The 27571-nt window shown below is 49.1% G+C and overlaps 1 protein-coding gene across 8 annotated transcripts in view; it reads right to left on the reverse strand.

The window, feature by feature from the left end:
* ZNF536 (zinc finger protein 536) overlaps positions 1 to 27571 on the reverse strand; it is a 418630-nt gene that overhangs the window by 296179 nt on the left and 94880 nt on the right. For all 8 annotated transcript variants that reach the window (XM_060288591.1, XM_060288594.1, XM_060288590.1 and 5 more), the window contains exon 3: positions 10857 to 10972. The gene's annotated coding sequence lies outside the window, so the exon portion shown is untranslated. The remainder of the gene's footprint in view (positions 1 to 10856; positions 10973 to 27571) is intronic.

The raw sequence follows: 27571 nt of genomic DNA on the forward strand, positions 1-27571 counted from the left end.
TAAAGGGCAATCCCTTTTTTATTGTTTTTTAAAGGCCAACGTACTGTGCACAGTTCGCGGGCCTGGCCTGGGACGTGGGCAAACTGCCTACAGCTGAGCACCAGGGCAGGCTGCACAGCCTGGACACCCCAGCTCCAGCACTGTCACTGCGGTGCCTCTCTCTCTGAGGTCACTGTGAGTCTTAAACAAGAGAAGGGCACCATCCAGTCCGGTTCTTTCTCCCCACTCCCACGTCCACTGCCCCAGGTCAGCGTCAGATAGCGCAAACAGTCTTCCCAATGCCCATTTCTAGGGTACGTCCCAACTCATCACAAATACCCTTACCTGGCAGGCAGCCTCTCTCCCACTGGGCTCTGACCCACACTTCCACCCACACCTAATATATCCTAAGTTCCAACAAAATGGAGCTACTCGTCACCCCCAACACCAAGCCCAACCCCAGTTTTCCCACATCTCCCCCCTTTCCTGCCCCCACCTGGAATGGTCACCTCAGCCCAAAACACCCCTCCTCCCAGCCCCAAATGCATTGGCAGGTTCCTGCCATCTGCAAGCAACTTCCCTCTGGCCTTCCCCTTGCCTCAACTTATGACAGTCTTCCTGGTCCCCAAGGCCAAGCTCCAACGCCAGCTTCTCCATGAAGCTCCTCGAGAGCCACAGGACAGGTCTGGTTTTCCTTTCCTAAAATGATGTGCAGTGCTAAGCACAGAGAACGCACACAACAATCATTAGCTCCCTTATCATTGGTCAACTCTCATTCGTATTGCTCTTATCCACAGATCTCTCCCACAAGTCTGGATCCATGGCTCTCTGTTTAATCTCTGAGGTGGCCCAGGCCACACTCGCTTGTGGTCAGTGCCCTGTGCAGCCTCTCCACTCTGTATTTGTACCCATGCGTACTTAGGATGGCGGCAGGGCTCTCACATTTCTGTTGACTTAAACGTACTGAAGAATGACACGCCTTAACTCTGTACAGGCGCATCCTTTCAGGCCCAGTGTCAGTGAATTCTCAGGGACAGGGCTCGGAGCCCTGTTAACTCACAGCCCTGGTTAGAGCTGTCTCCTGGGGAAGCAGAGCCCTCCAGGTCCAAATCCTGACTGAATACACCTGCCCCCATGCTAGCTCCACAGAAAAGCTGGACTCCGAGGAAGTCTGCTCCACCGTCGCCCCAGCTCACCAGGTAATAGATGGACCCCAGAGGCACCACAACCAAATCAGTCTTTAGTTGACTTCAGCCCCCAATTTCTTTCTGACTCTAAAACAAGAACCAATAATGGCCAAACAGTCCATTTTAAAGAGAATAAAAGCATAATTTGGCCTTGCTGGAGGTCAAACCTCAAATACAGAATCTGCTTTAAAATTCTATTTCAACTGCCCTCCTAAAAGCAGGAAGGGCATAGCGGCCCTTGGCCTCTCTTTGTATTTTTCTTCAAGGTACTGGATCCTTTTAGCCCAACTTCCTGAGCTGGGGCCAACGTGAGGACCATCCCAGACTGTGAGAGCCTGCACCTGCACCACTACCTGGCAATCGCTGTCACACACACACACACACACACACACACACACACACACACACACACACACACACGCATACACGCCTGGTCTCCCCAGTAGGTTACAAATATGGAGAGCTACAAAAGGAAAAACAAGACTTTTCAACCCCCCTTTCCTTTACCACCTGGCCCATACCTTGCACATAAAGACCATCTGGGTCAGTGAAAGAGAAAAGCCATTTTGTCCTTATTTTACTTATCGCACACCATTGTGTACACAGATCTTTATTTCCTACATAAAGTTAAAAGGTTTGTGTCCATTTTACTTTTTGTGAGTAATTCTCCTTTTTTGTTTTAGTCAGAACATCTCAAAACAATGACAATTTCAAAAAAAAAATAAAGCAACACTGCGAAACCATCAAAATAAATAGCTGTTCTTGACTTTTCCACCCTTTTCAGAAGGAAGAAAAGGAACCAGCGATGGGATGCTTGGGACTACAGAAAGGAAAAAAATCTCCCTTAGAGAGCAGCTGTTTCCTCAGTTTACCCACAGTGCCCAGAGAGATGGAGAGAACCCAGGTTCTAGAAAGGGGAGGCCTGGCGAAGAAAACTCCCGAAGGAAAGAATCATCCTGGGAGCGGCTGGGACAAGACAGACATGGCAGGCCCACCCAGGACCTTGGTCTGCAGGCCTGGACCCAGGGGCATCAGAACAGCAGGGAAGAAGCTAGCACATCCGCCCATGGGCAGTGGATCCAGGCCCATCTGGAGTCCTTGTGCTTCCCTGGGCCAAGCCTGGTACTCCCTGAAGAGCTGGCTCCAGAGAACCAGGCTTGTTGCCTTGCCCCCAGCAGACTGCCTTTATAAGAGCGCCCTGGAAACCTGCCTGCCTGGCCCCTAGGACGGACGCACTCTGCTCCAGGCCTGTAGCTGCAGGAGTCAAAGGAGCACTTAGCCCAGGGGCTCCAGGGCCCTCCTGAGTGTGGCGGCTCACACGCTTGGGATGTGCTGTGCTCATGGGGAGACCAGGCATGGGCAACAGTGAAATCGAACTTTTTTGAACTGAGATCCAACCCAGATCCCTCTTACTGAGCTTTTTCAGCCGCCCAAGCCGCACTGCGGGGGACGGGCCGATGTACACAGAAGGCCAGCAGCACAAGTGAGGCGCCATGGGTTAATGAGCCACTTTTTTTTTTAATTTTGTGGTGTCTATTTGCAAAGCTGACCTAATGCACAGCATCACAGCTCTCAACCTCTGAAGGGCCAAGAGGGACACAGGAGCCTTTGTCTGGTGGCAAACAAAGGCCAAGTCATGGCAGAGTGGACCCTGAGGTGACGTGGGCCGCCTGCCCCCCGCGAGGACGCCTGCCCTACAAGCCCGCGCGCTGGGCAGATTCAGAGGGAAGAGGCAGAAGATGTGTGTCCCCCCTCTTGGGAAGGGCTCACTCCAAGGGCTCATCCCAAACCCAGGCAGAGCAGGCATTTCTCTGCCCCGCGAGCTCGCCCAAAGAGAAGCACCTCCAGAAAGAAAGACCAAATTCACATTCTGAACCTTAATTGAAGCTGGTCATTTTGACTTCACTAGGCTTCTCCCCTGACTCCCTCACTCCAGAGGAAAACCCCCCTAAAGGTCTTTCAGCGCCATTATTAGCTCCATAAACTAATCAAGCACCATTAAAGGGAAAGAATATGACATAAAGCTTTTGTTTTCAGAAATGAAAGACAGAAAGGAAAAAGCAGGAGAGAGAAAGAAAGAAGAAAAGAAACCCAGCAGCAGCAGGAGAATCACAGGGAAGGAGAAACCGTCACCCAGACACCAGGGAGGGTGGCTCAGGCTGGTGCCGGATGGCAAGAAGGGTTAAATTTATGTTCCATTACAAGTCCCCTTTTTTTTTGGTTTCATCTTCTCAGTAAAACACATAACTTAAAATGAAATCAAATATTAAAAATGACAGACTATATAAGTGCTGTGAGTAACTTCAGGTCACGGAGGGAGGGAAAAGCCGGCAAGTTGTCAGGCACTATCTGTCAGAGTGAATTAGAAACAATCAACAGAGACTGAAAGGGAAGGTGATTGTTATTAAGCAGCGGGGCTGTGAGCAGGCTACCCAGATGTGGTCATGCATATAAAGGACAGGAAACAGCAGTTTAATTCAGGAAGCCCTGGCGAACAGGGCAGCAGAGAGGAGAAAAGTCCTTTGTCGCTAATAAGCTGGAAGTTACTTTGATAACAGCAGGGTTAGACTCGAGAATAAAACACATTTCTTTCACTACCACACACCATTAATATCACAGAAATGTGGTCGGAAGAAGTGCCCGGCACAGGCGGATTAGCCACTGGCCTCCCTGGCAGCGGCCTGGGAGAGCCGGTCCCCATCTCCTTCCAGGGCCAGGCCCTCTCTGACCAGCTCGCACCAACTGTCACCCTCCAGCCATGTCATATGACCAAAAAGAAAAACGATAGTATTTCATTATTTCCCAGTGTTGGGCCCTCTCGTTGCCGTGGCCTGTAAGGAAGGTATGAGCCCGGTAAACAGCCTGGATATAATGAAGTCCATGTATGCAGCAACGACAACAATTTTATATGCAGACAAGGCCCGATTTCATAAGAAATTACTTATGCAGGCGTTCTGCAATTATCCTGTGATACTTTCAGGCAACAGTCTGACAGCAGTTGTGCAAACAATAAAGGGATTACAGAAATAAAAACAAATAATATTACACACACAGAAACTCCATGTTGCATGTGGACGGGTGAAGGGAGTATATGGGGATGAGCCGAGCCAGGCAGGGGCCAACAGGAGGTGAGGCCCAGAGACCAGCGACCCCTTCCCAGCACGCAGACGATGCTGGTCCACTGCACCCTGATGGAGCTACCGCAGGCAGCTGTATGGGGTCTGCCCCCATCTCTGGGAATGCTGGGCCACCTGCCTGCCTCTCAGGGGAGCTGAGTACCTGGGTCACCTTTGCTGGATGGAGCAGATTCACAGGACCAGGACATGCACTGGGTGGGCTGAGCAGCCTCGCCATTTCTCTCCCATACCAGGTAGCCTCCCAGGACAGAAAGTATCTTCTTCTTCAGCTCATCCCAGGATCAACACAGGCCACCCATATCCAGCGGCAGCCAGAGCTTCCGGTCAGCTTGCTGCAGCATCAGGACCGCCCCATCCCAAACACAGGTGAGCAGAGCACGTGGATTAGCCACACTTGAGGCCCGAGGCGTCTGTCCAAGCAGCCCCACTACTGGCATGAGGAGGGGTCGTTCTATCGCCTGCTCCCTGGGGGCAGGATCACACGCCGTCCATCACCGTGTCCCCATATTAGACACGGGCAGGCACCCTTATAACTCAGGTGTTGGGGAGACACAGAATGAGGTGGGATGTGGAGGCCTGCAGACAGGCATCCTGACCACCTTTCCCAGAAGGTGGGTGTCTTCCCACTGCTGCACCTCTTCCAGGCATCGTCCCATCCCATGCAGCCAGGGACATTCCCCGGCCTCCCTGCAGTAAGAGAACGCAGGGCAGAAGCGTGAGGCCCGGGGCCTGCAAATGCTGCCTTCCCTTCCCACTTCACGTGCTTCCAAAGCTTGGGCTGTGCTGCGGGCAGCTCGGGTCAGCACTGGCAGATCCGCATCGCGTGCCCACTGTGTGTACGAGCCTGCGCTCAGCACGAGTCACACAGTGCGGGCTGAAGCTCTGTCCAGTCCACAGATATACTTGCGTTTGCAGAAAGTTTTTTTTAAACTTAATTAGTTGCCAACGTTGAAGGAAAAGAAAAGAACCAGTTTTTTTTTAATTTCTTTTTTCCTTAAAAACTATGCCGATCTGGAAAAATTCTGCCCGCGTTACCAAGTGCAATTGATGAGAGCTGAGAGGCCCCCTGCCATGGAATCAGCTCTCCCCAGTCTGCTCTGCACACATCCAGCTTCCTGCATTTCCCACCTGAACCCTGAATTTGGTTTTAGGACAACTCCCCAGAGACAGATGCCCAGGCTAGGCCAAAGCCTATCTAGGTGCCTCCCCGCAACACACTCTGGGGCAGAGTCCAAGCCCTCCCCTGGCCAAGCTGCCTTCAGCACTGACCATCTTTGTCCAAAACTTTCAGCATTTTATATTCTGAAAACGGGCCTACTGGAATACCTGAGGGGGACCTTCAAATTACCTGCGCAGGTATCAGGAACTCACTACCAGAGTCCTGGCCTCGTTGTGTCCTGGGTGTTGGCATAAATCAGACCTAGGGAGGTCTTGGGCTTTGCAATCCCTACATTCCAGAAAATTTGGAAAGAAATGTGGATTTGATATATATTGAGTTTGCTGAAACCAAGGTACAACAAATTCTAATGATTACAAAATGCAGAGGTGAGGGGCTGGTCAATCACTACATCAGTGAATGATTGTTGACCACTCACAGCGTTCCAGGACTGTGCTGTGTGCTGTGCAAGCTCCTGAGGTGACTAGGACACCAGCCCCTCCCCCTGTTGGTGCCTCCTTTCAGCTAAGAGGGGCCCCCAAGCTGTCCGGAACTGCCTGAGGGGTGGCCTGTTGTGCCCAGGTGAGAATGGCTCTGCCTATGACTCGCCGTGTGATCTTGAGCAAATTCCTTGCCCTTCCTGAGCCTCTCTTCACCTATAAAATAAAGGTGTCTTTGACTGCAAAAGTTTCTGCCAGCCCTAGGGCTCTATGGGTCTAGGAATTACCTAGAATTTCTAAACAGAGTCCTGCCTAACAATAGCACCTGTACTGCCCAAGGGAAAAGAGGTTTAAACTATAACCACCAAGAATCTTTACTCTTAAGCTCATTCAGAATGTTATTAGATGACCCACCAATCAACATTGACAAGGAAGTGATCACAGTCAATTTGGAGTTAACACTTCCTGGTAGTGGATGGAACGTGCTTACACCTCCCTGAGGCTGTACAGACTTAGGCAGACCTGATCAAAGGGAGCCCCAAGCCTTCCACCTGAAGCTCTGCCCAAGCCCACAGCTGCGGGGGCTCAGCTGGGTCCAGAGGAGCAGCTGAAGGGCCCTGTGGCCCCCATGTGACTGGCCACCTTTCCTACACCCATGGGGCCTGAAATCTCTGACTCCCAGTTTTAGACAAGTCACAAGGACATCCCTCTGGTAGAACATTAAGGTCGCAGCGAACAGCCCAACAAGAGTTGGTTCAAGCCACTTGCAGAATTCTGGCACCTAGGAGCATTCCCACACCTGGAAAGGTGGGTTTCTCAAGACACACTCTCTGGTTAAAAGCAACATAAACATAGGCTTCCCTGGTGGCGCAGTGGTTGAGAGTCCGCCTGCTGATGCAGGGGACACGGGTTCGTGCCCCGGTCCGGGAAGATCCCACATGCCTCAGAGCGACTGGGCCCGTGAGCCATGGCCACTGAACCCGTGCGTCCGGAGCCCTGTGCTCCGCAACGGGAGAGGCCACAACAGCGAGAGGCCCACGTACCAGAAAAAAAAAAAAAAGCAACAAAAACATAAAAGAAAGGCAATAGTCCTCACCACGGTCTACAAAGGCGTGTCTATCCAGGCCCTACAACCCACCCACCCTCTCCCCAGAGCTCACGTGCTCCAGCCTGATTGGCCTACACTCTGTCCCCCATACATGCTGGGTTCTTCCCCACCACAGGGCCTTTGCACGTGCTACTCCCTCAGCCAGGAATGCTCTTCCTCCAGGCCTTCACTGGCTGGCTCCTCCGTGTCCTTCAGACCTCTCACTTCCAATGTGCCATCCTCAAGAGGGCCATCCCTGGGCTTCCCTGGTGGCGCAGTGGTTAAGAATCCACCTGCCAATGCAGGGGACACGGGTTCAAACCCTGGTCGGGGAAGATCCCACATGCCACGGAGCAACTAAGCCCGTGTGCCACAACTACTGAGCCTGCGCTCTAGAGCCCGTGAGCCACAACTACTGAAGGCCGTGTGCCTAGGACCCGTGCTCCGCAACAAGAGAAGCCACCACAATGAGAAGCCCGTGCACCACAACGAAGAGTAGCCCCCACTCGCCGCAACTAGAGAAAGCCCGCGCGCAGCAACGAAAACCCAATGCAGCCAAAAATAAATATAGTAAATAAATTTATAGAAAAAAGAAAAGAGGGCCATCCCTGATCACCCAAGTACAGATATTCCCCCTCACCCTCTTCTCACCCCAGACATTTCCTCATAGCCTTTATCACTATCTGACATCATCTTATCCATGGTCATCTTGTTTACTGTGTCCCAGCCCCACAATATAAGCTCCCTGAGGGCAGGGAGCTTGTCTGTCTTGTCCAAGGCTGTATCCAGGGCTGCTTCATGGCCAAGGGATCAGGCTCCAAAATCAGAAAGAAGCAGCACAAACCTTGGCCTCACCATCCGGCAGCTGTGTGACCTGGCGGAAGCCACTCAACTTCTCTGACCTCAGTTTCCACATTTGGAAAATGGAACTAGTAAAAGCATCTACCTGCAAGGGAGCTAATGAGGACTAAGATAATCCCAAGAAGCTCTTAGACCAGAATTGGTTCACTCTGCCTTCCCTCTGGAGTTAAAATTATCTCTGATTTTATTTTTCTCTCAGGCAAAATGAGAGTAACGTGATCTTACTTTCCTACCTCATTCAGTGGCTACAAAGGAGTCTGCAGGGATCCTTACCTCCATGAGCCTGGAGATCTCCCAGTGAAGATCAAATACGACGCAGAGCCACACACACATATGCAGGGCTTATCATCATTATAACACAGAAATTACAATTATTCACTCCCTCCTCTGTGCTCCTAAAGTACGGCTCCTGCAGCATTTAACTAAGGTAATTACTGCCACGGGAAGGCTGTTGACTCACCCGTCTGTACCAGGACACGGGGATGCCTCGGGACAGCACCCTGAGTTCAGGGTCCTGCACGTGCCCCGGGGATAGTGGGAGCCACTCTGTGTCTGCCCGATGGAGGGAAGGTCCTACGGTCTCTGAGAGCCAATTCCTTCTAGAAGTCACTGGGCCTCAAGACCAAGCATGGGGTCTTTCTGAAGGATAAAGCTGTGGAGAGCTGGACAGACACGCCTTCAGACTCTGCCTCCAATCTGTTTTGGGGTTGCTCTGGAAATCCATGTTGTGGCAGAACAGTAAATCATTTTCTGATGTGTACAAGGGGTTCCGTTACCGACAGGTTGCTTAGGGTTTCTAAGTAATCGTGCTTCAGTTGTCCCAAAGCTGTATTTATATAATATTTGACTTTAAAAAGTCAAGTGTCCGTTTCAAAGGATGGGGAGGGCATTGGGGGAGAGGAATGGGAACAAGATGTCCCCAACAGGTACCTTCAGAAGTCCAGAAATGTCTCAACCAGCTCATCATAATTCCGGGCTCTAGGGCCTGAGAATCCTGTGTGCCGGGGCTGGGGAGTCAGCAAGAGGCTGGAAAGGAGATGCCCACATGCTCTCCGCCTGTTTCTAAAGCCCGTCCCCTTTCTTGGTCTCCAGGGCACAGAATATGCTCTTAGATATAAAGTTCTAACCCTACTCCAGTTCACACGACCCCTAATTATTCCAAGATGTACATTTTCCATGCAGAAAAATCTCCCCAGCTGCTCATGGACAATCTCTAGAACATCTCATCATCTCTCCTTATCTTCTATGAGGTCCAAACCACACCAAGTGATGAACTTTTTAAAACGCATGCCTCGGGGGCAGGAAACCTGGTGAGGCCGGTGCCTCGGCCTATCCCACCGGGTCTCAGGAGCCACATGCAGGATGGTACTTCTCGTTCACAGAAGAAGCCCAAGTCACTCCAGCTCCTGCCCTCGGTCACCCCACCTGTCAGGCACGGTGGTTCATCCTCCTCTTGGCTTCTCATCCTGATGTGGGTCAAGGGGAAAAGGCAGCACCCTTGCAGTACCTCCTCGCCCCCCTCAAGAGGCACAGAGGGTGCAACGTTCCAGAGCCAGCTGGCAGTGCTCACTCCCAGGGGAAGGCCAGCCCCACCCATCTCCCCTACCTGAGGCCCTCGGCAGTGATGATAAGCTAGGCCTTCGGAAACTGCGAGCATCCACGCGGCAGAATCCCTACCATCAATGTAGCAGCTAAATATTGTAAGACTCCTAACTCCCCCATCTGTGTTTTGCCTCCCAAGAGGGAAAATAGTCTTCACAGACATTCCCTGATCTGGCAGGCGAATTCTAAACCTTACTGGCAACCGCAGGCTTGTTTTCCCAACCAAACAGCTATGGAACCAAAAACTGTTCTGCCTGTGTTATGCTGAGGAGGGGACAGCCAAACAGCTCAGTCCGGAGGCCCAGGAAGCCCGTGGCTGCCTCCATCGTTAGAGGGGTCCTGGTGCTCAGAGGTCCCGGAGCCACTGGAGGCCGCCCGCCCTCCGCTGACGGAAGTTACAACTGCTGGTGTTCGCTGTTCCTTTTCCTAACACGGAATACACCCACCAAGAAGCTGATGGAAAACACTCACCACAGTGTGAAATCAACACTTTCTGACTCAAAGGAAAGGGGTAAAAAAGGGAAACCTTCCAACCCTTTGGCTGCAGACATTTCCTCCCACAAGATTCCAGGAGGGAGTGGGCACTGCCATTGCCCTGGGCTCTGCCACTGAGCCGACCTTGGCATCCCGGCCCCTCACTTCCCATTTTAAGGTATTTCCCCGCATTTTTCCTAGCCCTTCCCAGTCTCAATACCAGAACCCTGCACCTGTGCAATTGCTAATACACCAAATCTGATGATGACTGCGGAAGCCTAATTGATAGGGGCCTTTATCGACTGGCCTTGATGTCTATCTGAGGTTCTCAACAGCCAAGATTTAAATGTTTCATTTTATTTTTAACTTTCACTTTTCCACATTTCAGCAATGTCAGGCAGAGAGGTATGGTTTTACTATCAGAAAGAATCATGGTGCAGAATAATTTATGACTTCAGCTTGGGCTTTCAGAAAAGCTATTTCAAATCTTCACTTTGATTTGGTTGTATCAAAACTACTCAAAATAACAGCGGCACTTTCTTGGAACCAGAATATGTTAGCAGCACCTCAGGATTTCGAACTGAAGCCTTGTATTCATCCCAGAAGAAAACTTGAGAAAGGAATTAAGCCACAGAGAGGAAAATAACATTTTTTCATGATTCCTTTGTTCCCCCTCCCCACCCATCCCCAAACACACCCAAACCACGAAGGAATGCCTCGCCCATGGCAAAAGGTCCTGCCAGCCACCACTCACCCAGAGCTATGGGCAGGTAGAGGAATCCTACTTGGGTCGGGGAGAGGCTGGGAGGAAGCCCCTGGCCAGCGGGGAGAGAGAGGAGGCTATTTGGTTGGCATTTGCGTTAGGTCAATGCGACAAAGCAGGAGGAAATGATGTGTGTCTAGGGCAAAGAGTTCTTATATAGTAAGACTTACCTTAGCAGCTTAACTGCATACTTGTCTTAAGGACTGTCAGTGTGGTGAGAAAATACCCCAGAAAGGTTGCGGCTGATCCGGGCACTGACAGATTGCCAGAGGGGCGTCCCAGTTCCCTATCACAAAAGGAAATAGAGAAAGAAGTGATGTAAAGTGAAATGTAACAAATTCGCCAAATCACAGCAATATGCAGAGGTCAAGGAAATTCAGCTGAAAAGGTCAAAGATGAAATCAAACCCGGTGTATGAGAATGAAAATCTATCCCAATGCAAGGCCACTGGTGACGCTCTGTAGACAAGAAGCTAAATACTGCCTAGTGCTGGGATCTTTCATTTTCATCAGATCAATAAAAGCTTATATTTATCAGGATTCCAAGCAGCTGCCACTTCTGACAACCTCCACTTTATTTTCTCACTCCTTGCGCCGTATCGGGGCAAAGAGGAGAGGGGAAGCAGCTTTTAATGCTATTTACACCTGAAGACACAATTCCATTAAGAGGTCCTGTTTTGTTAAAGAAACAGGGAATGATATGATTATATTGGCAGGAGCGGGAAGTCTCTTTGTTCTTCCCCCGATGTTTTCCCTTTGCAACCCAGACCCAGCACGAAGATTTCCTGACATGAAGTCCATGTGCGAGCACTTTTTTGTTCAAACTTACCATTTACAAAGAGAGAAAGGCTTTCTGCTAAAACAGTTACCATTCTAATCATCTGTACAACAATATTTGCTATCAGGCATTCTAAATAGATTATCACCAGTCCATCTGTGTCATTATTGATTTATAAGGCTTTAAGCAGCTTTAGAATGGAAGCTTTCCCACTGAAGGGTTTCTTGTATAAATCAGAGCCATGCTCAAATATAGCAGCCATCACTCAAGATATTGTTCTTAAAATCATCACAAGAAGGAGAAAATGATAAATTGCTTGTAATATACTGATCCAAACTGATATGCAAATCTTGTTTTTTAAATATATTACTTGAGTAAAAAGAGGCATCATTAACATATGAATGCTATATGCAAATGATAGTGACAGAGCAGATGTTGGCGCATGTAATTGACCTATATGTGAATTGCATCAGAACCCTTAACTCTATTAATTCACTACCCAGTAACTAGATATTGTCCAAAAAGTACATTCTTTGAAACCATATACTGGAAGCAAAGCTGACAGGGTTCCAAGGATTCTGAAACAAGGTCACTGTCACTAGTATTTTGCTGTCATCTGCATTCCCCTTCTTATAGATGACATCATCACGGGGCCGTGTAAATCGATCACTTAATAGCATTTAGAAAATACTGCAGTGGGGAACAGGTTATAAAAAAAATGCCCCAGTTTTATTCTTTTTCTTGGCAGAAATGTCATACCTCTTAAACTGAGGGTTTGTGCATGAGTGCACTGTGAAACACACAGATGCCATTTTATTCCCCGTCTTTATTTTTCCACTTCTTCTCAGAATGACATTAAATTGTATTAAATAGCCTTTTGTCCACAGGGCACAGACCACCCCGCATATGATAATGTATTAATGCCCCACGTTCCAGCCACTGAGCTGAAACATTCTGAGACTTGGAGGATAAGTATGAAGCACTATTGTGTGTATAGCCTGCTAACAACTGTGACACATACTAATAGAAACATACCTAATAAATTACTGCTTTCAGGTCTAGCAAGCTGACATTTCTCTGCAAGGGACAATTTTATATTTGTGGCACAGAACAAAATTGCTTCATATGAAGCCACTGTGGATTAGCATAAAAATTAACACTTAAATTTCAGCTTATTTTCCACCCTCTCCTCCTGCCACAACAATCAATTCCTCTTATAAATCTGATTAGATTTTATGATGCTTATTATTCAGAGCATGTCTCAACACAGCATTCACAGGCTTGAAGACTATTTGTTTAAATAGAAAAAAGAAGCAGATAAATCTATAGGTATTTTTTATTACCCCATTCCCCACCAGTTTTTTCCTCATATTGTAACATCAGTAATTGATTGCACACATTAATTAACATGTAAGGTAGAAATTCTGCATTCTGCATGATTTATTTTCCTATCTGGTGAGTAGGTTTGTCTGCTGCCCTTGTGTTTCTAGGACATTGGGCTCGATTCTGGTCCAGACATAAATGCCAATGCTCATTCCCCTTGAAAGTTATTAATGTCAGATATGAAATGAGATTTTTGATTTCACCTGCTTACTAGTCCACAAAAGCTGTTTTGAGGGATGTAGGCTTAAACGCCAAAATTTGAAATGATACATTGCTATATCTGATAACATGCAAATATGTTCATTAGACATAATTCAGCAGGAGAGAATAGCAACACTTTTGTAACTAGTCTAGGTCAAAAATGGTTGTTAATTAAACAAGTCATGAAAAATGGCATTACAAGGAGACGTCCAGCAGACACCAGACTTTCTAATGATATGCCGCTGATAGGTACCCAATGCTTTCTGCTAAAACAGAGGGGGGGAAAAACTTTCTGAGCATTTCACATAATCTACAGCAACGTTAACAAAACTATACCCACATTAAGAACCCCCAGTTGATCACAGATTCTTCTTAGGTTTTAATGGTAACACGCTACACTTCTTCATTTGAAGATGTGCTTTCATTCTCTGTCTTAGTGGCTTAAGGTGATTTATATGGTTGACTCCTTCACAAATAAACCAGAAAAGAAATTAATATTATATCCAGTCATGCTGCTGGCTGCCCTGAGTGTTTATGGCTGTGTATTCTAAATCAAGTAGAGCAGTACGCAAGAGGATGGTTGGACGGTGAAAGCAGAGATGGGGCTGAGGTGGATGGAGGATAAAAGCAAGGGAGGAACGTGCGGGTGGATCTTCCTTTTCCTGTGATCCTTCTCAGGTGCAGGCTTCTGTTCCCTACGGAACTAGGGTATAGGAAGAACTCTGGCCATGAGTTGAGATTCAGTGTGGGCGGGGTTCTGATACACAGGTAAAACAGGCCACCTGAGCTTGTCTTGGGGTGAGGCTTCATGAATACCTGGGGAAAGGAGAGTATCTCAGGAGTTAAGTACAGTCTGAATGAGGGCAGGATGAGTTTCCAAATGGCCACCCACGCCGACTTCGCTGCAGAGAGGAAAGTATTCATAGAGCGGTAAAGGCTGAACACATCTTCCAGTGCCAACTGGTACCCTATACAGCTTGCTGGTATGAAAGCCCTTTGTCGATGTTCTACTTATCAAAAGCATCCTTGCAGCCAGACACTTAAAAGCACAGTCTGGAAAACAGAAAGGGCACGTATATGCATGTGGAGTCAAGCACAATAAGGAAGGTTGAGGGCAAGCTTAAATTACCATCTCAATAAACCAAAAGAAGTCTACATTTAGGCCATGGAAACAGTCGATCTATATTCCCAACACCAACGCAGAGCTTGATGGAAAAGTAATTTCTAATCCCTACTCACTTGGTGGAGGCAGGTCCTTCCCCAAATACTTCATGTCCAAGGCTAAAACATTCTCATTCTTAGCTTGGCTTGCAGTTAATGTTACTACTAATCAAAACAAGCACCATAGTTTTCAGCCTGCCTATCTTTCAGGGATAATGTGAAGTTCAAAAAAAGGAAATAGATGGAAAGTCTTTGGTGGAGGAAGAGAAGGAAACGTAGTTCTGCAGGACCCTTATTATTTTTCATTCCCACTATGCCCTTCACTGCATTTCCTGCCCACTCCACGCGTGCCCCTCATGAGTTCATCTGGACAGAGAGCTCCTCCTTTCCAAACTGTCACACCACGGCCCTGGTTTCTAGACTCAACCGTCGATTGCTTCCCCATGGGGCATGCTGCCAGTTCTTACATCCCAGGAGCAACCCAGCGATGGCTCGGGGTCATGAGACTTATTGAGGAGGTCTGGGGGGCCCCCACATATTCTCAGGCCCTAGGGAAGACCTGAGGAGGGAAGACCCTAAGACCGCAGCACACAAGTGATATTTAGATCCCATGGTCACAGTAAATGGGTTTAGCCTGTTCCTCTCATGGGCCAATAATTCTCCCTCAGGGGCCCTGGCACTATTTATCCAACTTCATGTGCCTCTACACGCAACAATGAGAAAGATGCCCAGAATCTACCCTGGGTATGGCTAAACTACTCCACATCTCTCCAGAGAAATTAATTAACTTCAAAGTGTTCTATTTGTTGAAAGGATGAAATGAATGAGCGAACTAACAAATGTCCACATGAAGAAAAATGTGAATAAGTGAATGAATGCATAAAGGCATGCGTGAATAGATGGATGAAGAGGTAGAATGATGATTGAAAGAGTTAAAAAAGTGACAAACACATGACTTAATGTGCAAATGCAAAAATACACATGTAAATGAAAAACATGCCTTATGGATGAATGAAAGAATACCATTGGTATCTTTTTAATAAAAAAGTATACACATGAGCTCTTATAGCATGCCTACCTAGTGGGTTGATGTAAGGTAGAAGAGAAGAAATAGTAAATAAGGTCTGGTTTATTGTCAAAGTGTTTGGTCACCCATCCTTGGCTTCCTTCCTGTATCTCAAAGAACACAAACTCCTAGAAAACCCTGTGTGGCAACCAATAGGATTCTGCACAAACCCCCGCAGACTCAGGAGAAGGGAGAGAAACATTCCTGCCTCCTGTCTGAACCTTCAGGATGAGAGGGCTCAGAGAGGTGTTTGTGACCATGAGACACCTGCATCTGCTAGACACTGATGGACATCTCCTGGGAGGCAGGAGCCTCAGCCATCAGGAGCACAGACTCTAGACCAGAGCCCAGTAAGGCCCAGCACTGATATTGAGAATTCACGTCAACACGGAGCCTCCATTTCTTCATCTTTAGAACGGAGATAACACATCTGAAAGTGCTTACCCAGGGTCTGGCACCCACTCACCACTCGACCACCAGCCATCACTGTCTGCTACTGCTCAGCAGTTCTGCCCTGTGACTCCCGGGCCCCCTGCCTGTGGGGAGTTTGCTCCCAGGTGGACATCCACCTCTACCAAATGTGCTGGTGGCCAGGCTACCGGAAGCAGGGGACTGGACTGTGTGAATCCTCACGACTCCGTTCAAGTGTATATTTTGCTTCTTCTACCAAAGCTCCAGCGATCTGCCTAAATAAAGACACTTTCTATTTAAAATGACTGCAGAGCGTCAATCGTTGTGATTCTCTGCTCTTCTGTGGAATTTGGTTTCCCATCTACAGAATCAAGAACTTGGTCTAGATCATGTTTTTTCAGCATTTTCTAGCAGAGTCCTTTTCCAAGGAAATCTTTCCACATATGAGCTGATAAAAGCAGTTCCTCTAGCCAAAGCTGCAGAGGAGAGCCCTGAGGCCTCTCCTTCTCTTGGCCCCCAAGACGTCTTAGAACCCCTGAGGTCCCCTGGAAGCCAATTTGAGAACCATTGCGTTGGAGATTTCCTGATGGCCACCCTAACTGCATTGGGGACAGTGTGGCCCACATTTCCATCATTTGCATGCCACCTTCGCCTTATCGCCATATCTGCTTATACCTGTACCATTAACTCGTTAGGATCTTTCGTGAAATTCACTCATAGATTTCCTTAAATCAATTTGTTTTTAATGGAAATTTTATATAACACTGCCATAAACCAAAAACAATATTTATTCCCCATCTAAGTATGTAAAATAGATACTTAACTATATCAAAGAGAAAAGTGCTCAGCCAGGTTAAATCTGAAGTCATCTCTGAGCACTGGGGAACAGTGCGGGACAGGGAGCTGAGAGCACCGACTTTGCGGTGAGTGGCCTGGGCTTGACCACTACACAGTTTCTTCATCTGTAAAATGGGGATGGAAGTAGTACCTACCTCATAAGGTTGTTGTAAGAATTAATTAAATTCAATGAGATGATTAGTAATTAACTAATTGACATAATGTGCCTGGAACGTTGTTGTTACGCTGAGCCAGCAGGAGGGAAAATTGCACGGAGTTGGCCACCTCTTACGTGTCTCCCACAGAATGTTGGCTCACACACACTGAACCAGAGGAGGAGGGTGACACAGGGACAAGGTCATGGGGCTAGGCCTGTCCTCGCCCAGCCCTACCACTAGCTCGCTGTCTGACCTCAGAGGCTCTTCCATTCGAGCCTTGGCTCTCCCAACTGTCCAACGAGAGCATTGAACATAGGAGTCTCCAAAGGACCTCCTGGCCATGGGGAACTTGAATTCCTGAAGCCACCACAAGCCGGGCCTGGGCAAATAAACCATCTTCCCCCTCTGCTTCGGCCCAGGAGAGGGACTCACTCCGCAAGTGGCTTCCAGGACGTGGCAGGTGCTGGTGGCAGAAAGTAAGCCATGGAGCTGGTAATAATTCCTGAGCCATAAGGCCCAGTGTGGGCACAAAGGTGGGAAGGAAGGAGGCACTCGGAGCACGGCTTCTGAGATGGGCTGTGGCCACGTCCAATCCCATCACTGGGGACAGGCCACAAGGACGGGAGGCTAGAGAGACGGCCCAGGGCAGGGGCCCCACCCTTGGACTGTTCCTCCCCACCCCAGGCCTCGGCTCACTCCCCCAGCCCTTGCTGCTGTGGTCATCACAGCTGTCCCATCAACACACTACCTTAAAAAGTACAGAAACAGCCACACTCTGTATGATGCACTGGGCGGGGAGGGGACCGACCTCGTGCCTCCTGCCCCACATCCTACCCCGCGTCCTGTGGTTCAGACTTTCCCAGGAGCAGACGTTTGTATCTGTCCTGAAGCAGCACCCAGTTTCTCCAAAAAGAGGTTACCATCCCCTAGTTTTTCCATCTAAGTTTATCTGTTTCTCAGGTACAGATGAGAAAGGCACTTCCTCAAAAATCTGATGGAAGCTATGGGACTTCTCCAGGCAAGATCACACATGCATGTTGGATTTTTAATCCCATTGCTCAGAAGCCCGGGGGTTGCTCTGGGACCCCGAGTCAGCAGCTCTCTGGGCACATCACCTCCTCCCACTGTCTCCAGATGGGCCCTGGGCCTTCCCAGGTGAAGACCTTCTTGCGGGCACCCCCTGATGTGGGAGCCTCCCCCAGGCCCAGCCCCCTGCCTGGGGGAGGGAAGGGCTGAGACAGATGCTCCCCCACCCCAGGAATCCCTAGGTGTGGCTTCAGGACAAACATCTACACGCGCAGAGGTTCATTTTGTAGGCGTAAACACACTCTCTCTAAAATAGGCAATGTTGAGTCTCTGGTACAAAACGAGGGTATGAAGCTGACACTGTTTACAATCAGCTGGATCCCTTGGACTTGCAAGCCCTTTTTCCAGAAACATTCATGTGAAAGGCGCTTCCTTAAGAGTGGGTACTTGTCTTACGCCCAGGAGAGCCAGGATGATGCTACCATAGAAGGGCTTTTACTCCGGGGCTCGTATCTGTCCCCATGGGGGCAGGGGATACAGCAGACCCAGGGACAGCTGTCCGGAACTCGCTGAAGCGGACAGCCCAGTGCCTGCCCTTTTGTGAACTGGCTAATCACAGCAGTACTAAGTCCTAAAGCTCTCTGGCCAACCCAACACCAAGTCATTGATTCAGGTGTTTACTGCTCTACAGCCTTTATTAAAACAAACAGTGTAAGGAAACAAGAAAAAAATGTTTTTTCTCGTTTCTTTCAGTTGTTCTGCTTGGCAACTTTATTGCACATTAGTTCAAAATAAGCTGCCAGTAAAGTTGGATAAAATTAAACTCATGCTAGAGTTTTTTCCTCAATAAGTTTTGTTGGGTTCTTTTTATTTTCATAAGGATTTGAAATGTGGCATTATCTTAGGTTCAGAATTTCACTGTCTGGGTAGTTACAACTTAACTTCTACTGAATTTATGAATTCCAATCTCAGTTCTTTTAAAATGAGTTTGGTTTTACTGTTAGTTTCATACCGAAGCGGTCACTGTAGCAGTTTGTCTTTTCCTGTTCAAAAAGCAAGATATAAAATCAGAATCTTCTATACTGTAATTAGGCTTAGAAAATGATGTGATTTCTAATTTAACAAAACCTCAGAACACTGAGTAATCCACAACCCAAAGTCAACATTTGTTTGAATGCATGATTTCAGGAAAGTATATATATTTTTAAAGATAGCATTTGTGAATAGGCCAAAATGATTCAATTTAAGATAGCAAAAAATCAACATCTTGGAGTAAAAATAATGCACTCTAGTAATTTGATTATAGTGAAAATCAAACGTTGTGTGTTGTAAGCAAACAATAGGCATTTTTATGCAACTAAACATTTTTCTGGCTATCTAACTATGATTTATTCATCTAAAATGATAAATTTAATCCCATCACCAGCAGATCAATTGCAGGTATAACAGATAAAACCAGAATAAATCATCGTATCACTGTATTGGAAACACAAAAAGCAGATAGAAGGGGAGTTTGGACCTCAAACTGGAGTCTGTTTCCAGGCGTTCCAAGGACCATTTGCCACAGAGAAGTTCAATGTATACATAAAGTCATCTGATCCAAATATGCTGATGATTTTTATTGGTCAAATCTTAAAAGTGAGGTTTATTTTTATGAGTATGCATTAATTAACCCAGCATGTACTATCTTTCAGACTATCTTGCCAGGGACTTTCATTTAAACATGTTTATTGTGAAATGTTTGCATTCTCCACATTTGTGGCCCACACACAGATTATTTCATACTTTCCTTTAGAGCACTTAGAAAAGTTAAAAGGAGTTATTGTTTTTGATTAATGCCATTTTGGGGCAGTTAAAAAAAAAAAAAAAAAAAAGAGTTCCAAATCCTAGCTCTGCATAAATTCTTTAACATTAAAAAAAAAATCTCTGCCAGTTCCACTGCACAAAGATACGTGGGGGGCTGTTCTGGGTTTATTTTAAGGTGGTCTGCTGAAACTGAACTTTATTAACTTTGGTGTTTGCATGAACTCGTGTGGAATAGCGATGGCCCGATGTAGAGCAGCTATCAATCACAAAAGGAGAGGCAGCGCTCAGGGCCATGGCGTGGTGCCGCGCAGATGGGAGTTCTAAGGCCCCGCCTGTCATCTTTTGATTAAGAAAAGGAAATGATTTCACTAAAAAGATATTCCCTCTTGTGTTGTTTTGTTTTAACTGAGTTTGTACTTTCCACCAAACTGGACATATTTATTGAGACTCATAAGTTACTTCACGATTACTAACATCACTGCAATCTCAACAAACTATTTTTTTCTTGCCAATTATCTAAATATCATAACTATAAAATATCTTAAAACATTCTCCATACTGTAAACATCTTAGCTACAAAGCTTCGAGTGTAAACAGTATGATGCATCAGAATGGTTTTAAGCGATGTTATAAAAACTGCTCTTAAAAACTAAACAAAAATGTAAAGCTTCCATCTGTTTTATGATTTTTCCACTGCTGAACGGCTGCTGTGTGCCAGTTCACTGAACCATGGCTTGCTAAAGAGATTGCTGGGGTCACAGATTGAAACAACAAAGAGCACGTCTTTAATGGTGGGATTTTTTTTCTCAAGTCTTCCTGACATGGCTGGAATGGAATTAAGTGCGTGGCGGCCAAGGAGAAGGGACAGAAAATGCACAGGATGCCTGTTGCAGGAGGAACCCGCAGAGCCTCGCATTTTCTAAAGGATGTCATTTCGGCAATTATCTTAGGTTTCTTCGGTGATTGTGTATCTGCAACCACAATGTGCTCTTACTTCCTCACCGAATTTTCTTTTGGGCCCTGTATATACTAGTTAAAAATAGACAGCATATGGCACACTAAGAAAAAGCATTCAGGCTTATTTTTGTGCACATGTGCAGGTACGAGACGGTGATAATTTAGAAACTGCTCTTTCTCCTCTGCTCTGTCCCCTGGTCCAAGGGGGTTGCGAGGGTGCCCGAGCAGGTGAAAAGACTCCTCAAAGAGGCAAGAAAACTGTCCTTCACTCAGGCTTGTCTCTGAGACATTCGGAGGTGACAAGGGGAGGAGACTAAAAGGAACAGCACATTAATCCAGTGCTCAGAGGACACTGCTGCACGGGGGTGAGTCAAGGGCCCAGGCTGGGCCCGGTGCAGTCTCCCGTCAGGGAGGGATTAGCTGCCCGACATGTACCCTGGGGGCCCTCCTGAACCCTATCATCTTGTCCCCTGAGGCCACTTCTGAGGAATAACAGTGACCACAGGGTTTGGACTTCCTGTGCTGCTACCTGACCCCACCAGATACGGAGCCTTCGGAGGCTGGGGGCTTCTCTGGCTCCCCCAGGAAAGACTCACATTGAGTGAGACATTGCTCGTCAACCCCCGAGGCCAGCTTGACCAGGTCTCCCTGTCCCCACTGCTCCCCTTTAGAGAGCAGGCACTCCCGGGGCTGGGAGGGGGGTGGGGGCAGGCTGCCAGGGGCCAGGGCAGGTATACCTGGGAGTCCGCCTGCCTTCCCTAGAGTGACAAATGCACATCGGACACCCTCGCAGGGTTCTCCAGCTCACAGTTGTGGGATACCTCGAGCTGGGGCTCATACTCAGATATCTGGGAGAGAAGAGAACACTTAGGGCTGGAGACGTCAGAGGAGACCACCCTGCCTCCAGAAGCAGACAGCCTCCAAGTCCACAGCCACCAGCCACTCACAGTGGCCTGCCTGGAGCACAGTCACCTGCCCCAATCCCTTTCGCACTCTGCCGCTCCCCAGGGCTTCGGCCGTCCCTCCTGTCACTCTACGGTGCAGAGGCCTTGCAATGCCACTTGCAATGAGGGCAACCCTCTCCCCAAGGTGGCGATGTCCATCTCTATGAGTGGCCTTATGGGTCCTAACAGGAGGCCTGTCATGGGCCTGTCTCCGGAATTCCTGGGAAGGCCAGCATATCAGAGAGCGGGTCTCTGCCCAGGGGTGAGACAAGGCCTGAGACCACAGAGCACTGGTGTGGAGACCTTGGGAAACAGGCCTGAGTCCCCACTCTCGCCCACTCCTCCCAAAGTGTGTCCATTTCCCATCAAGTCTCACACCTGCACCACTACGCCCAACAGACAAGTTACCAAGAGAAAGACTCCTCAGTTGGGCGATCAGTGGCTCTTCCCAGCTGCACACGCTGTTCTGGGACTCCAACTGCACTTAGGGTTCAAGAGCCCAACCCAGATCCCAGACCCTGCCGCATGGGTTCTCAGGTCCCAGAGTCCGGAGCGGCAGTGACCCCGAAGACCACCCAGCCCACGGGCCCTGTGGGCTCGGAGGCAGGCTGGCACGACTCTGTGCACATTCCAAAGTTAAATCTGGGACGCTCTCTCCTCTTTTCACTGCTCCAGAACATGGGGGAGGCATCTGCCTGGAGACAGCTGTCACCCGAAGGAGGAGGGCGGCACACGCGGCTCTCCCGCGAGCACCTCCGTCAAAAGCCACACATCAGCCAGGGTTACTTAGCTACGGAGCGTCACGGCCCAGGGGAAGGAGGGCCAGCCAGGCCCGCTGGGCCCTGCACTCTCACACACGCCGCCGGTCACGGTGTCCCTGCGTCGTTTCGGGGAAACTGAGGCTCAAGAGGTTAGCCAATGTGATCCAGATCACGTAACTACTAAGATAATGATACGGTAGTCACAATGATAAACAGTAAGAACTGATACTTACTGGCACGTGAATAAAGCTCACCATGGGCTGGGTGCCCCTTGGTGTAGTCCAAGTTCAAATCCTTACAACAACCCTGCGAAACGCTATCAGCACTGCCCTCAAACAGGTAGGAGGAAACGGAGGCAAAGGAAGGTCAAGCAGCTTGCCCAAGGCCAAGTCACCAGGAAGCGACAGAGCCAGGGTTCAATTCGGGGGGCTCTCTGCCTCTGTGCTCTAAGCCCCCAAGCCACGCTGTCCACCGGCATCGCCACGGCCATGACGGGGGAGCGAGGAGTTGGCGTTAACTGAGCTCTTGCCGGGAGCGCAGCAGCACCAAGTGCTCTCAGTTCCATGCGTTAGCGTATTTAATTTCTGTGATTCACTTTATCCCCCATGTAAGGATACCAGGAAACTGAGGCTCAGAGACGCCAGGCAGTTTTCCGAAGGTCAAACAGGGAGGAGCAGCGGAGCGGGGAGCAAAGCCAAGCCTGCTACGAGGGGAAGAAAGCTGGAGCTGGAACCGGAGCGTTCCCGTGGAGGAGACCGCCCCCTCCCCCAGGCTGCAGCAGTGTCTCAGGCCAGTGTCAGGAATGGGATTTCAGGGGAGGAAACGGGACCAGCACTGGTATGTCACGCTCATCACAGCGCTGGAGATGCTGTTTGGGATTTGCGGTGGTTGCCAACCCATGTGTACTTCTCACTGAGGCTAATCTCGATTATAATGAGGGTTTATACTAAGTCCAGGAAAGGGAGGGGGGCCAAGCCGAAAGCTACAGTTCATGCAGATGGTGATGGAGCTTCTACAAACACTGACCATATTTAGGAGAAGTCAGGAGATGGGGACGCCAGCCATTCGGTTCGGCAACCCAACTTGGTGGGCCAGGTGGCCTGGCTGAGAGCGTCCAGCACCAGCCCTGGCTTCCCTGGCCGCGCAGAGCCACAGGCAGGGGTTTCTGTCAGTGTCCCCTCGGGGTGCTCCAAGTTCAAAGAGGACTAAGTTGAAGGGCAAAGGAGAATTACAAAGGGCAACAATCTGCCCGTCATCAAGAAACGCTGAGGTCCCCAAGGATGGGCCTCCAAGAACGAGGTCTAGAAAAGGGCCCCTGAAGCCAGAGCCCTTCCCCAAAAACACAGACGATGTGAAAAGTGCTGGCAGGTCAGGCTGCAGTTTCCTCAAACTAATCACTAATGAAGTTTGGGGTGAGCTATTTTGAAAGCAGCCCACACAGCACAACCACACGCCGTCATCAGCTGCCGTCCTCAAATGCAATTTCATTCATAATTAAATATGAAAAAGCCACCACCTTAAAATAACATCAGGGGTCACAGCTGAACTCTCCAGCCTGGGCCTGTGAATTCTGGCCTCTGCTGACCTCTCCAGGACGGTCCCCAAAGCTTCCCAGGCACACACCCTCCCTCCCTCCAGCCCCAGGGATCTACCTGCTGTCCCCTAGACACGCCTGCAGTCCAGCCTCCAGGCCTTTGCCCACCCCACCCTGCCTTCTGCACACCCTTCTCCCTCCTCTCTACCTCCAAGCGCCAACCAGGATGCAAGAATCAGCTTGAGCAGTCTCTCCTAAGAAGCCTTTGGCAGCCAAAGCCTGAAAGGGCCCCTGGCCAGCCTCTGAATTTCAGTAGCAATCGTTTATACAATCCCTCTGGCAAAGCTCATCCTGTACTGCCCTGTGCCCTCTTCTCTTGCCCTTCCAAGCATCATTAGCATTCCACAAGCAGGTATCCCATTCATTCATTCATTCATTCAGCAAATATTTACTGAGCAACTACTATGTGCCAGATGCCAGAGAAACAACAGGGAAAGGTCAGACATGGTCCCTGCCCTCCTGGAGGACGTCTTCTAGGGGGACCAGATGAGGAATGCACCAACAAACATGCACTCGATCTTTCCAGCTGGACTCTCAGTCCCCCCAAGGTCAGGCCCTGCCATACACTCAGGTCGGAGCCTGCCTAAAACAGCAGAGGACACACAGTCTGCCCAGAGTGTGCCGACCAGCCCACGTTTCTGGGCGGGATCACCTCTTCCCTGGTCCATCCATGCTCTGCCTCAGAACTCCTCCTGAATCTGTATTTAGGAGAAATTCATTTGGTGAGGAGAGTCAGAGCTGGGCGGGTGTCACCCCTTGAACCCAGTGGTTCTCAGCGGCTGCTGGATGGCCCAACGTTGAGCTGTGGATGGCAGCAGCAGGAGGGGACCCGTGCAGGACCAAGACAGAGAGTAAGCCCATATCCTAAGCCCTGGTGGTTAGTGAACGAGCAGGAACGTTTTAAAGGCCACCATTTGGAGGCAGCTCCAGCGAGGAACATTCTGTCCACGCCCAAGTGTAGACCAGGAGCCACGCAGGAAGCGTCACTCACAGCCTCTCAACACGTGCTGGCAGAGGGAAGAACGGACGCCCTAGAAAGCAGGAGCCAAGAGGCTGGGGTGGGGGGTGCCCCAGGCTGGGAAGTGGGCCGGGAGCCGGGCAGCTCAGGGGACCAGACACCCACAGCACTAACCTAGCACGTGCTCAGGTCTGGTGCAAGGCTGCGTCATGCTGTAAAGAGCGGCTGGGTGGGACCAGGATTCCAGAAGCTCACGGATCTCGAGAAGAGAGGAGATGCTGCACTTATGAGGCCAGTCAGCACACATATGGGAGGAGGTGGCCGTGTCACAGCAGCTTCCATGACTGGGATTTAAGATGTAACTGAGCCCCTGACGTGTTGTTATTTTATTTGATGCCCAACACCCCTAGTACAAGGTGAGGAAACTAAGCTTCCAAGAGGACAAGCGACATGCCCCAGGTCACACAGCTAATACCGGAACCAGTAACCAGGTCCTGAGCTCATTCCCACCTGTGCTAAATCCCCCAGGTCTGGCCACACCTGTTCCCTTGTGGCTCCCTCATGTCACCGCCCACCCCATCTCCCACCCACCCCAGGTCCCCATGCTGTATGGAGACCTGTAAAGGCTGGTCACTGGACTGAGGCCACTGGGATTCCCACCCCTACCATCAAGCCGCCGCAGGATGCTTCCCACAGCACTGTCACTGTTGTCATGGGCTTAGTCCACAGATGAGAAGACAGAGGCTTGCAGGCGAGATGCATGATGTCACGCCAGCACACCCTGACCCCAGTTTTAGCCAAAGTGCTGCTTTTCTAAGAGTCTTAATCCTCATCTGAGAAGCAGGAAGTACTCACCTGTCATGAGGGCATTTGATTAGAATTCCAAAGGAAAAAGGTAGGTTTCAGGGGTTGGAAAGTCTATCCAACTTGCTGGGTATTCGGCTAATAAGCTTTTATAAACATCTTTCTCCATCCATTCCCAAGAATCACCCAGCTCTGGGTCCAATTTGGATGCCATTATTAATACTCAACCCATCAGAATTATGACTCTCCCTAACGGGACGAGAATGTCTGGAACCCCAAGCATTCACTTTCCATTGGCTAAGCTGCTTCTTTTCCTGGTTGCTACCATGCTCAGATGCATGGAGCTCTCATCTTGCTGAAAGCTGTGGGTCTGTCACCAATCATGTCCATCAATAATCAGCAGATTAGCAGCCTGCTTGTGCAGACACTTCTATTTTCAACCTGAAGGGTGGTTTGGGGGTTTCTTTTAAATTTAACTATCCTCATTAAGGATTCATAGCACACCAAAAGAGTGATTTTTTAAAAAATCATCATTGCAGAAAAGGAATATCAGCAAAAATAATCACTATTCCAAGCTCAACAATGAGTCCCTAATGAGGACAGCAGTCATCAGTTAAATAAACATATCATTAGGGTGAGAATGAATGTGTCAACACAGACACAGTCCACTAATTTGTGTGTGTGGGAGGGGTTGTCTGTGGTTCATCTTGGTGGGGTCCGGCTGGGGGTGGGCGTGCCCTTTCACAGGTAGGGCTCAGGGTGTGGGCAAGGTCAGGGCAGGTGACGTGGAATCTCCCCATGAAACAAGTACAGAAGGTAGACAATGGGACACTGCCGTGGGGATAAGGAGGCCTCCAGCCATGAGAAGATTTCACCCAGGAAAGATCCAGGAAGCTCCAGGCAGATATAGCATCACACAAGGAGGATAAAGAAGGACAGCCTCTTATCCAGAGGCCCCAAAGACATGTTGGCCTCAGGGGCTAAACCCCACCTGGAAGCCCCGTGTGGAAACAAGCTCTTCACCCAATTCTTTTCTCTGGAGACCCACAAGAAGTAGAGAGAACACGGAACCAAGTAGGGCTCCATTGGAACTCCCAGACTTCTGTCTGTCTCGGGTCTACTGTCCTCTAGAGATGAAACTGGGGCTCTGGCCAGGAAGAGGAGCCTCATGGACCACAGAAGCAAGCTCCCTTTCAACCAATACTCACTGAGCACTTCCTGTAGATCAGGCAAGAGCAACATGCACTTGGCCCTTTCCCTCGTGGGACTGAAATTTATGGGAAAGAGGAAGACAGTGTTAGGCTAATCATAGGTTGTGATAAAGTGTCACAAAGTAAATAAATAGTTGAGGCTCACTGTTGAGCCTGACCCAGACTATCAGAATTATGACTCTACATAAAGGGAAGAGAATGTTCTGGAACCCCAAGCACTCACTGGCTAAGTTGCTTCTTTTCCTGGTTGCTACCATGCTCAGATGCATGGAGCTCTCATTTTACTAAAAGCCGTGGGTATGTCTTCCTTTGGTGAGAGACAGCAAGCCATGGGGGAGGTGGAGCTTTTCTGACGAGGGGACATCTGAGCCACGTCCTGGAAGATGAGAAGAACTGGGAGGTAAAGACTGGGGGAGGGACAGTGCCGGCCAGGTTGCAGGCTGCTATTCTGAAGACATGGCCTCGGAGAGCATAGATGTCAGGGTAGGGGGACCCTAGAGTCTTCCTCCTGGAAATGGGAGCCTGAGGCCCAGAGCGCCAATGTGACTTCTCTATATCTCTTTGGTGGAAAAGCAAGGCCTTGAACCAGGCCTCCCAATCCCCAGCCCCAAAGTCAAGGGTCCTCTGAGTCCCTCCAATTCTCCCCCGGCCCAGAAAATGCAAGGTCTGTCCTCACAGAGTGAAGGCCGATGCAAAGCTAAAGGTGCCAACCAGCCTGTACCCATAAGACCCAGGGTGCACGAAACTGACCACTCAAGAGTGGACTTCTGCCCCAGTTCTGTGACTTCGAAGCTGCTTATACCACCAAATTTATTTTAATGTGATAGAAT

The sequence above is a fragment of the Globicephala melas genome, chromosome 19 (genome assembly GCF_963455315.2).
Source record: "Globicephala melas chromosome 19, mGloMel1.2, whole genome shotgun sequence".
Taxonomy (NCBI): Eukaryota; Metazoa; Chordata; class Mammalia; order Artiodactyla; family Delphinidae; genus Globicephala; species Globicephala melas.